Below are 10,007 nucleotides of genomic sequence, written 5' to 3'. Positions count from 1 at the left end.
CTGGTCTGGCTTGTCCCTCTCAGGTGCGCCTGGGAGCCAGGCCGCATCACTACATGAGGACTCACCAGGAAGGGGGATTTCCAGTTGAGGACTGCAGGAGGAGCTGCTGTCTACCCCGGGGAGTTTTGGGGGGCTGCCAGCCTTAATAATAGCAATACTTAGCTTTTATGTAGTGCTTTTCATCAGTAGACCTCAAAGTGCTTTACAAAGGAGGTTAGTATTGTTAGGCTTATCTGTAAAAGCTGAGGCACAGAGAGGTGAAGAGACTTACCCAAAATCACTCAGCAAACCACTGGCAGAGCTGGCAGTAAAACCTAGGTCACCTGAGTCCCAGTCCAGTGCTCTGTCCCCTGGGACACACTGCCTCTCACTTCTGTCCAGCAGGTAAAGTAGAAGCAACTCAGGTTTCCCAAGTCAAGAGACTCCTAACAGTCTGTTCTAATTGGTGATGTGTCTCTTTGCTAGCTCCCTGAGAGTAAGGAGTCCCCTCTTTCCTCTCCCTGCCCAGGCTCCGAGGGAAGACGGGACTGAAGACCGCTGCTCCTCTCACCTTGAAGGCTTCAGCTTCCTCTCCAAGGATAAAAACAGGCACAGACAGCTCCTAGAGCAGTAAAATGGCTCCTTTCCCCTCTGCTCTCCTGGAACTCCATAGTGAGTTGGGAAATGAAAACTGAAAAGAAACAGCAGCAAAGAATCCTGTGGCACCTTATAGACCTTATAGACGTCTGTTAGTCTATAAGGTGCCACAGGATTATTTGCTGCTTTTACAGATCCTGACTAACACGGCTACCCCTCTGATACTTGAAAAGAGACAGGCACACAGAACAACTCCATTGTCTTCAGATTATGCCCTCAGTTAACCTCACTGAATGAGGTTGCAGAGGTGTTGCTGAAGGCATGATCTTGGAGACTGGGAGGTTGCATTTGAGGATGGCTGACTTGGCTTTTACAACCTCTACTGCTGGTGACATGAAATGCAGAAGCCCATCTTGATGCTCAGTCTCAAGGACAGTTTGCAAGGCTGGCAATTTGAAAAAAAAATCTTTTCACTTTCAAACTGAGCAAATGTGAGATGGAAATCAGTGCATATGAAACTACACTGTCATTTTCACAGAATAACTTTTCAGGGTAATACCACACTTCTAAAATGCAGGAAACTGCATCAGTTATCCCCAACTTTCCTCTGCAAGGGACCTCCACTGCAAACACCTAGTAAATGCCTATTTTTTGTCTGGCAGGGAGCCTTCTGGGAAACAAAATCCTCTTAGTATCAAAATTCATTAACATTTCTATTACAGAGCATCAGTATTAGGCCCCCATTGTGCTAGGTACTGTACAGACACATATGTAGACATAGTTCCTCCCGCTAAGAGTTTGCAATCCAGGAACTCGTTTCAGATACGTTTCTTCTCTTGACCTAGTTCTCTTCTCCAAGCTGTCTCCTGTCACCACAAGAAAAGGCATGCAAAGCCTCTTCACTTCAGGGCATGGAAGCTATAATGACCACCAAAATGACTGAGTTCTCTTCTTCTTTAGGTGTACTTATATGACTAATCATAGCTGACTTTAGGAAGCAGCGTCTATCACTTGTTCTTCATCAGACTGCAAACTATTGATGCTTGAGGTGATAAAAGAGTTGTTAACACAAATAAAGACCCTGAGCTGCTAGAGTCCTTGCATGGAGATACTCTGGATTTTATGGCTGACTTAGAACAACGCTCTTGTCCCCTAAAACCCCTACTCTACTTGCACTACATTGATGACATCTTCATCATCTGGACCCATGGAAAAGAAGCCCTTGAGGAATTCCACCATGATTTCAACGATTTCCATCTCACCATCAACTTCAGCCTAGACCAATCCACACAAGCGGTCCATTTCCTGGACATTACTGTGCTAATAAGCAATGGTCACATAAACACCACCCTATACCAGAAACCTACTGACTGCTATACTTACCTACATGCCTCCAGCTTCCATCCAGAACACACCACATGTTCCATTGTCTACAGCCAAGCTCTAAGATACAACCTCATTTGCTCCAGAGCCAGAAGAATACCCAGAAGTCACCTACTACAAGACAGGCCCAACAAAGAAAATAACAGAATGCCACTAGCCGTCACCTTCAGCCCCCAACTAAAACCTCTCCAGCGCATCATCAAAGATCTACAACCTATCCTGAAAGATGATCCCTCACCCTCACAGACCTTGGGAGTAGGGGTGGCTCCAGGCATCAGCATGCCAAGCGCGTGCTTGGGGCGGCAAGCCACTGGGGGCGCTCTGCCGGTCGCCGCAAGGGCGTCAGCAGGCTGCCTTCGGCGGCTTGCCTGCGGAGGGTCCGCTGGTCCCGCGGCTTCGGCAGATCCTCCGCAGGCAAGCCACCAAAGGCAGCCTGCCTGCCGTGCTTGGGGCGGCAAAATGTCTAGAGCTGCCCCTGCTTGGGAGACAGACCAGTCCTCGCTTACAGACAGCCCCCCAACCTGAAGCAAATACTCACCAGCAACCACACAACAAAAACACTAACCCAGGAACCTATCCTTGCAACAAAGCCCAAATGCCAACTCTGTCCACATATCTATTCAAGTGACACCATCATAGGACCTAATCACATCAGCCACGCCATCTGGGGCTCGGTCACCTGAACATCTACCAATGTGATATATGCCATCGTGTGCCAGCAATGCCCCTCTGCCATGAACATTGGCCAAACCAGACAGCCTCTATGCAAAAGAATAAATGGACACAAATCTGACATCAGGAATCATAACATTTAAAAACCAGTAGGAGAACACTTTACCTGTCTGGTCACTCAGTAACAGACTTAAAGGTGGCAATTTTGCAACAGAAAAGCTTCAAAAACAGACTCCAATTAGAAACTGCTGAACTTGAATTAATATGCAAACTAGATACCATTAACTTAGGCTTGAATAGAGACTGGGAATGGCTGAGTCATTACACAGATTGAATCTATTTCCTCATGTTAAGTATCCTCACACCTTCTTGTCAACTGTCTGAAATGGGCCCTCTTGATTATCACTACAAATGTTTTTTTTCTCCTGCTAATAGCTCATCTTAATTAATTAGCCTCTTAGAGTTGGTATGGCTACTTCCACCTTTTCATGTTCTGTATGTATATATATCTCCTTACTCTATGTTCCATTCTGTGCATCTGAAGAAGTGGGCTGTAGCCCACGAAAGCTTATGCTCAAATACATTTGTTAGTCTCTAAGGTGCCACAAGTACTCCTGTTCTTTTTGTGGATTTACAGTGTCAGTGTGATCAGAATTTGGTTCCTTCTGGGCCAGATTCTCATCTGGTGTAAATTGGCATTGTTCCATTGTCGATCCTGGCCCAGGAAAGCTTCGGACAGCGTAGTAGCAGCAACAAGTGCAAATTGCTACCAAAGGGCAGTTTACTAAAACAATAATGGACAGGATAATATACAGCAGGACTATTGTTGACACTGCTCTTGTTGTTTCTGTTCTTCCACAAGAAAATTTCAACCACTCTGAAAAGTGGATTTTGGCAAAGGGAACGCTGCTGAAGGCCTGATAAGTGGTTCTGATTCTACACTGTGTTGTGAATGTCAGTACAAAAATAACAGTTTCTCATGGCGACATAGAGAGCACAGGGAAAATTAAACTGCTGTACATGGGCAAGCACCAGGTTTCTTTTTGCCATCACAACTCTTGGATATAAGATGACCATTTTTAGTGACCAACGGGATTCCATCCTAGGACACTGCTATCATATAATCTTTGGTTGCTCATTCAACATTGTCATTTTGACAATATAGTAACACAATTACCAGTTATTTTACAGTAACAAGTGTGACACACACAAGCTGACCTGTTGTAATCAAAGTACAATGCGGTCTTCTCTTTTTTTTAAATAAATGTTTAATCTTCTTCTTAGCATATGTACAACATGCCTCAGGTGACACGTGACCAGGATTCATCACCAAATTTGGTCTGCTAGTTGGATCATTAGCTTCCCCGGCCCAGGCCAGGTACTGACAAGGAGTGCGACGTGAACGCTGATTCATGCCCCCGAGAGGTTATCTGTATTAAATGATTTTATGCATCCTGCATGTATTAAGTGGCAACTCATTTATTTATTTATTATTTGTATTCCCATAGTGCCTAAGAGCCCCAACCGTGGGCCAGGACCCCATTGTGCTAGGAGCTATGTACACACAGAACAAAAAGAGCTCACAATCTAAGACATAGAAGTTTCAAAAATCTATCTTAATCTTTTCTCTTTATAAATATGTTGCAGCTACAGTTCTTTTATACAGCATTTATGAGAATCACTTGGATGTTCCAGTGTGTAACAAGTATTTTCTAAGTGAGAAATTTATGGTAAGTCCACTGGTATCTGTTAATACAAAAGAGCCTTGTTTTGGACTGGCATATAGGCTGCTTAACTGCATGTTGTGATGGTCTTCAAGCTCTGTTGATAAGTGTATGCAAGTCTACTGTACTAGAACCTAGAATAATTTAAGCCTTATTCTCAGAACAGGGAGCCAATGTGATTGCCTGACAAGAGGGCTGATAGGAACGGTGGAAGGTGGTGAAAAGTTAATGTTAAATGAAATGTAATGTAATCGCGTGTGTGTTTGTTTCTTAGAATTACTGGGAATACCACCACTTTACCAAATCAGCTCCCCAGCCATTTGTGTCAGGTCCTTGCTTTCCCCTGGCTGGTCCAGGGTTTAGTTGATGTTGGTGTCTTATCTTCCAGTTTAAACCTCTACTCTGGTTTCTAGGCTTCCATTGTTTGATTAAGTTTCTCATGGCTGGCTGTTCCAGTCTGAATTTTCCTCCAGGCTAGCAGATCCTCAAATGAACATAGGTTCTCTAGGCCCCACTCTCTCAACTCACCGGTATTTCTCTCCTGCTCCCAAGACACTGTTGTTTGTCTTTGAGCTCAAGGTTGCTTTAAAACTCTCTGGGGTGAAATCCTGGCTCCACTGAAATTTTTGACAAAGCTCCTATTGACTTCAGTGGGGACAGGATTTCACCCTAAATCTCTTTGTAGATTATTGGTGAGTGAAAAGAATACATCTGGATTCTCATGGGCTATGGATGGTGGTGACCTCTGCTCTGGTAAGCATTGAGCAAGACTGCGCTGAGATAGATGGCTAAAGTTTTCCCTGCCTGTTCTATTGTTTCCCCACAGCCTTTTTGCTTTTCAGCTCATCATCACCTCTTATCACAGAATACCTGCCTTTGGAATTTAGTGCCTGTTTGTTTCCCACCTCCTTCCCCTTTCTCCCCCCCAACCAGGGACAGGAGACAGAATGGCTGATTAACTGCTAACTGGAACCTCTTAGCTGCAAGCTATAAATGCACAACCAAGGTTCTTCTTTACAAAATAATCTTCCCCCGAAGGCAAAACTCTTGTTATGATGCATGGTTTTGTTGAATAACAATCAGCATCTTTTTCAAATAATTTGTCAACTTGTGGCATCCATTTTCCTGCTTTTCTTATATCTAAGCCCCCATATATGCAGCCGCAAGTTGGGCCTAAATACAGTGGCAAGGTCCCTGGATTCTGCGCAGTATCTGATGAGACATATTGGAATTTTTATGTATACATTCTATCGTTTGGAAATCAAGATCACAATCCAGTACAGTATCCCCTGAATTATTTTTTTTATACTAAACTCTGTTTATACACTCCCACATTTTCAGTTTCAATATACTACAGATTTTGTATTGACAATGTGGAACTGCACTGTGGAATTTGCCATGGGAGAGCTGGGGCATTGGGGAGGCAACGGGGGACTGTGTATTCAGCCACGGGTGTGTGTATGTGTGAATTGCAGCACACATTAAGTAATGCACTGTATCTGCTCCATGTAGATCCTGCTGGCAGGAACAGGACTATGGAACAGTACTATGTTAAGGTGAACTAGGCAGCCTTTAGTATGTGCTAGCAGGGTCTTCCCTGGGCAGTTACAGTGTAACACTTAGGGTATATCTACACAGCACAACTACACTGCTGCAGCTGTGCCACTGTAGCGCTGTAGTGTAGATCAGGGGTCGGCAACCTTTCAGAAGTGGTGTGCCGAGTCTTCATTCATTCACTCTAATTTAAGGTTTTGCGTGCCAGTAATACATTTTAACATTTTTAGGAGGTCTCTTTCTATAAGTCTATAATATATAACTAAACTATTGTTGTATGTAAAGTAAATAAGGTTTTTAAAATGTTTAAGAAGCTTCATTTAAAATTAAATTAAAATGCAGAGCCTCCCGGACTGGTGGCCAGGACCCAGGCAGTGTGAGTGCCACTGAAAATCAGCTAGGTTGCCTACCCCTGGTGTAGATGCTTCATATGTTGACAGAAGGGGTTTTTACACCTCTGCAAGAGGTGGTAGCTAAGGGTATGGCTACACTGGCGATTTGCAGCGCTGGAAAGCCTCCACCAGCGCTGCAATTAGTAAGTGGCCACACCTGCAGGGCACTTCCAGCGCTGCAACTCCCTGGCTGCAGCGCTGGCCGTACACCTCACTCAGCATGGGGAATAAGGATTGCAGCGCTGGTGCTGCAGCGCTGGTCATCAAGTGTGGCCACACACCAGCGCTGTGATTGGCCTCCAGGGTATAAGGATGTATCCCAGAATGCCTGTTCAGCCACTCTGCTCATCAGGTCAGACTCTACTGCCCTGGCCTCAGGTGACCCGCCCTTTAAATGCCCCGGGAATTTTAAAAATCCCCTTCCTGTTTGCTCAGCCAGGTGTGGAGTGCAATCAGTGAATCTTTACACGTGACCATGCCTCCACGTGGCAAACGAGCCCCAGCATGGAGCAATGGCGAGCTGATGGACCTCATCAGTGTTTGGGGGGAGGAATCTGTGCAGGCACAGCTGCGCTCTAGCTGTAAGAATTATGATACCTTTGCCCAGGTATCAAGAGCCATGCTGGAAAGGGGCCATGAGCGGGATGCGCTGCAGTGCAGGGTTAAAGTAAAGGAGCTGCGGAGTGCCTATTGCAAAGCATGCGAGGGGAACCGCCGATCCGGCGCTGCCCCCACGACCTGCCGGTTTTACAAGGAGCTGGATGCGATTTATGGGGGTGACCCCTCTGTAAATCCAAGGACCACGATGGACAGTTCAGAGCCGGTAGAGGAGGGGGAGGGGGAGCCAGACAGTGAGGCTACTGTGGTGGGGGAAGACACCCCAGAGTCCCAGGAGGCATGCAGTCAGGAGCTCTTCTCAAGCCAGGAGGAAGCTAGCCAGTCACAGCCCCTGGGACTTGGTGCAGAAGAATCACAGGAGCAGGTCCCAGGTAAGCAGCTTTTATTGCAATGCAAAGGTTTTGGGAGAGGAGGGGGGGGTAGTATGGCTGCATGCTTGCATGCCTAGACATGGAATATCCCATTGATGTGGTCTATCACATCGCGGTAATCTGCCTCTGTAATCTCTTCAAAAGTTTCTGCAGGAGCATAGGCAATTCGCATGACCAAGTTTAAAGGGAGTGCCAGTGTGGTCCCTGTCCCAGTCAGGCTAACGCGTCTGCGCCACTGTTCCAGGAAGGGTGGGGGGACCATGGCTGCACACAGGCAAGCTGCATAGGGGCCAGGGCAGAATCCGCATTGTTATAGGAGACCCTTCCTTGCTTCCCAGGTAACCCGCAGCAGGGAGATATCTTCAAGTATTAACTCCTGTGGGAAATGGAGGAAGTGTTTCAGTGCAGGTCTCCCAACTGCTGCTTGCTTCCTGCCTTTACCAAAGCCCAAAAAAAGCAGTCTACCCATGAAGCAAAAAGCACCCTGCCCAGGCAAACCGCGGCAGGAACCCCAGGGTTAATTCCTGAGGGACATGGCAGTGCAGGTCTCCCAACTGCTGCTTGACTTCTACTTCTACTATGCGATACCCTCACTTACCATTTCTGGGAGGCTGTGAATTCTCTAGCTGTGTTTGAAATGTCTGAGGAATGCTACAGTGTGAGACTTGAAACTAACTTCAGATTATACACAATGCAGGCTCTCTTAAAATGTATCATTTGCTGTATTTTATTCTCTTGCATCCGAAGAAGTGGGTATTCACCCACGAAAGCTCATGCTGCAAAACGTCTGTTAGTCTATACGGTGCCACAGGATTCTTTGTTGCTTTTACAGATCCAGACTAACACGGCTACCCCTCTGATACTTGTATTTTTATAGTGTCCTTGACTAGTCCTGGTCCGGTCTTATCAGTGACTGAAAGAAAGCTTCAAAACCTCAGAAGGAAGCCTAACAAAAGCAAGGAAGATTTGGTGAAGGCAGTTATGAACCAGTGTGCAACAGAGAATAAAACTGCGCAGGAATGGAGAGAAAAGATGCAGCACTGGAAGGTAACAGAAAGCAGGAGAAAGGCGTTGATGCTGAAGAAAACCACAAGGCAGCTTATAAACCTCATGGCGCGCCAAACAGAATGTATGCAGTCACTGGTAGCAATGCAGGCAGAGCACTACTGTGCCAAACCCCCACCCTCCCAAACCTCTTTCCCCTATGCACCAATGTCAGCTCCAAGTCCCGTTCCCCAGCATCCAGGTTCTTACCTACACCATCACCAGCTGCCCCCGACACCTGTACGGTCACCTATGAGCCCAGAGAACTACGACCCTTACCCTCTGCACTCAACCCCCATCACCATGCAACAGTACAATCCTGAGGTGCACAGCACTCCTGGCAGTACATATGCAAACCTATGAATGTACAGTTCAACAACCAACCCCCCTGCCCGTTTACTTCCTTTTTTTAAAATAAACGATTTATTTGATTATGAAACAGTTTTTATTATTGCATAAAGTGAAAGATAACAAACCCCAAGGAAAACACAGGCACTTAAAAGCACTGTAACCAGTGCACGTCACTCCTGGTCAAGGCAAAAAACATTACTGTTGGCTTTCAGCCTCAAATTCCTCCCTCAAGGCATCCCTAATCCTTGTTGCCCTGTGGTGGGCATCTCTAGTAGCCCTGCTGTCTGGCTGTGCAAATTCAGCCTCCAGGACTTGCACCTCGTTGGTCCATGCCTGGCTGAATGTTTCACCCTTCCCTTCACAAATATTATGAAGGGTACAGCATGCGGATATAACCGCAGGGATGCTGCTTTCCCCCAAGTCTAGCTTCCCATAAAGCGCCCGCCAGCGCCCCTTTAAATGGCCGAAAGCACACTCCATTGTCATTCGGCATCGGCTCAGCCTGTAGTTGAAATGGTCCTGGCTCCTGTCCAGCTTCCCTGTATAGGGTTTCATGAGCCAAGGCATTAATGGGTAAGCGGGGTCCCCAAGGATCACAGTGGGCATTTCAACGTCCCCTACTGTGATCTTTCGGTCTGGGAAAAATGTCCCTTCCTGCATCTTCCTGAACAGGCCACTGTTCCGAAAGATGCGTGCATCATGCACTTTTCCAGGCCAGCCTGTGTAAATGTCAATGAAACGCCCACGGTGATCCACAAGCGCCTGGAGAACCATAGAGAAATACCCCTTGCGATTAATGTACTCATGGGCTAGGTGGGGTGGTGCCAGAATAGGTATATGCGTCCCATCTATTGCCCCTCCACAGTTAGGGAAACCCATTTCTGCAAAGCCATCCACAATGTCCTGCACGTTCCCCACAGTCACGGTTCTCTTTAGCAGGATGCGATTAATGGCCCTGCAAACTTGCATCAACACGATTCCAACGGTTGACTTTCCCACTCCAAACTGGTTCCCGACCAACCGGTAGCTGACTGGAGTTGCCAGCTTCCAGATTGCAATAGCCACCCGCTTTTCCACCGTCAGGGCAGCTCTCAATCTTGTGTCCTTGCGCCGCAGGGTGGGGGCGAGCTCAGCACACAGTCCCATAAAAGTGGCTTTTCTCATACAAAAGTTCTGCAGCCACTGCTCGTCATCCCAGACTTCCATGACAATGTGATCCCACCACTCAGTGCTTGTTTCCCGAGCCCAAAAGCGGCGTTCCACGGTGCTGAGCATTTCTGTTACCGCCACAAGCAATTTCATGTCACCCGCATTAGGCAAAT

This window comes from Mauremys reevesii, linkage group 3, assembly GCF_016161935.1.
Source record: "Mauremys reevesii isolate NIE-2019 linkage group 3, ASM1616193v1, whole genome shotgun sequence".
In the NCBI taxonomy this organism is placed as follows: Eukaryota; Metazoa; Chordata; order Testudines; family Geoemydidae; genus Mauremys; species Mauremys reevesii.
This window is presented reverse-complemented; position numbering follows the sequence as displayed.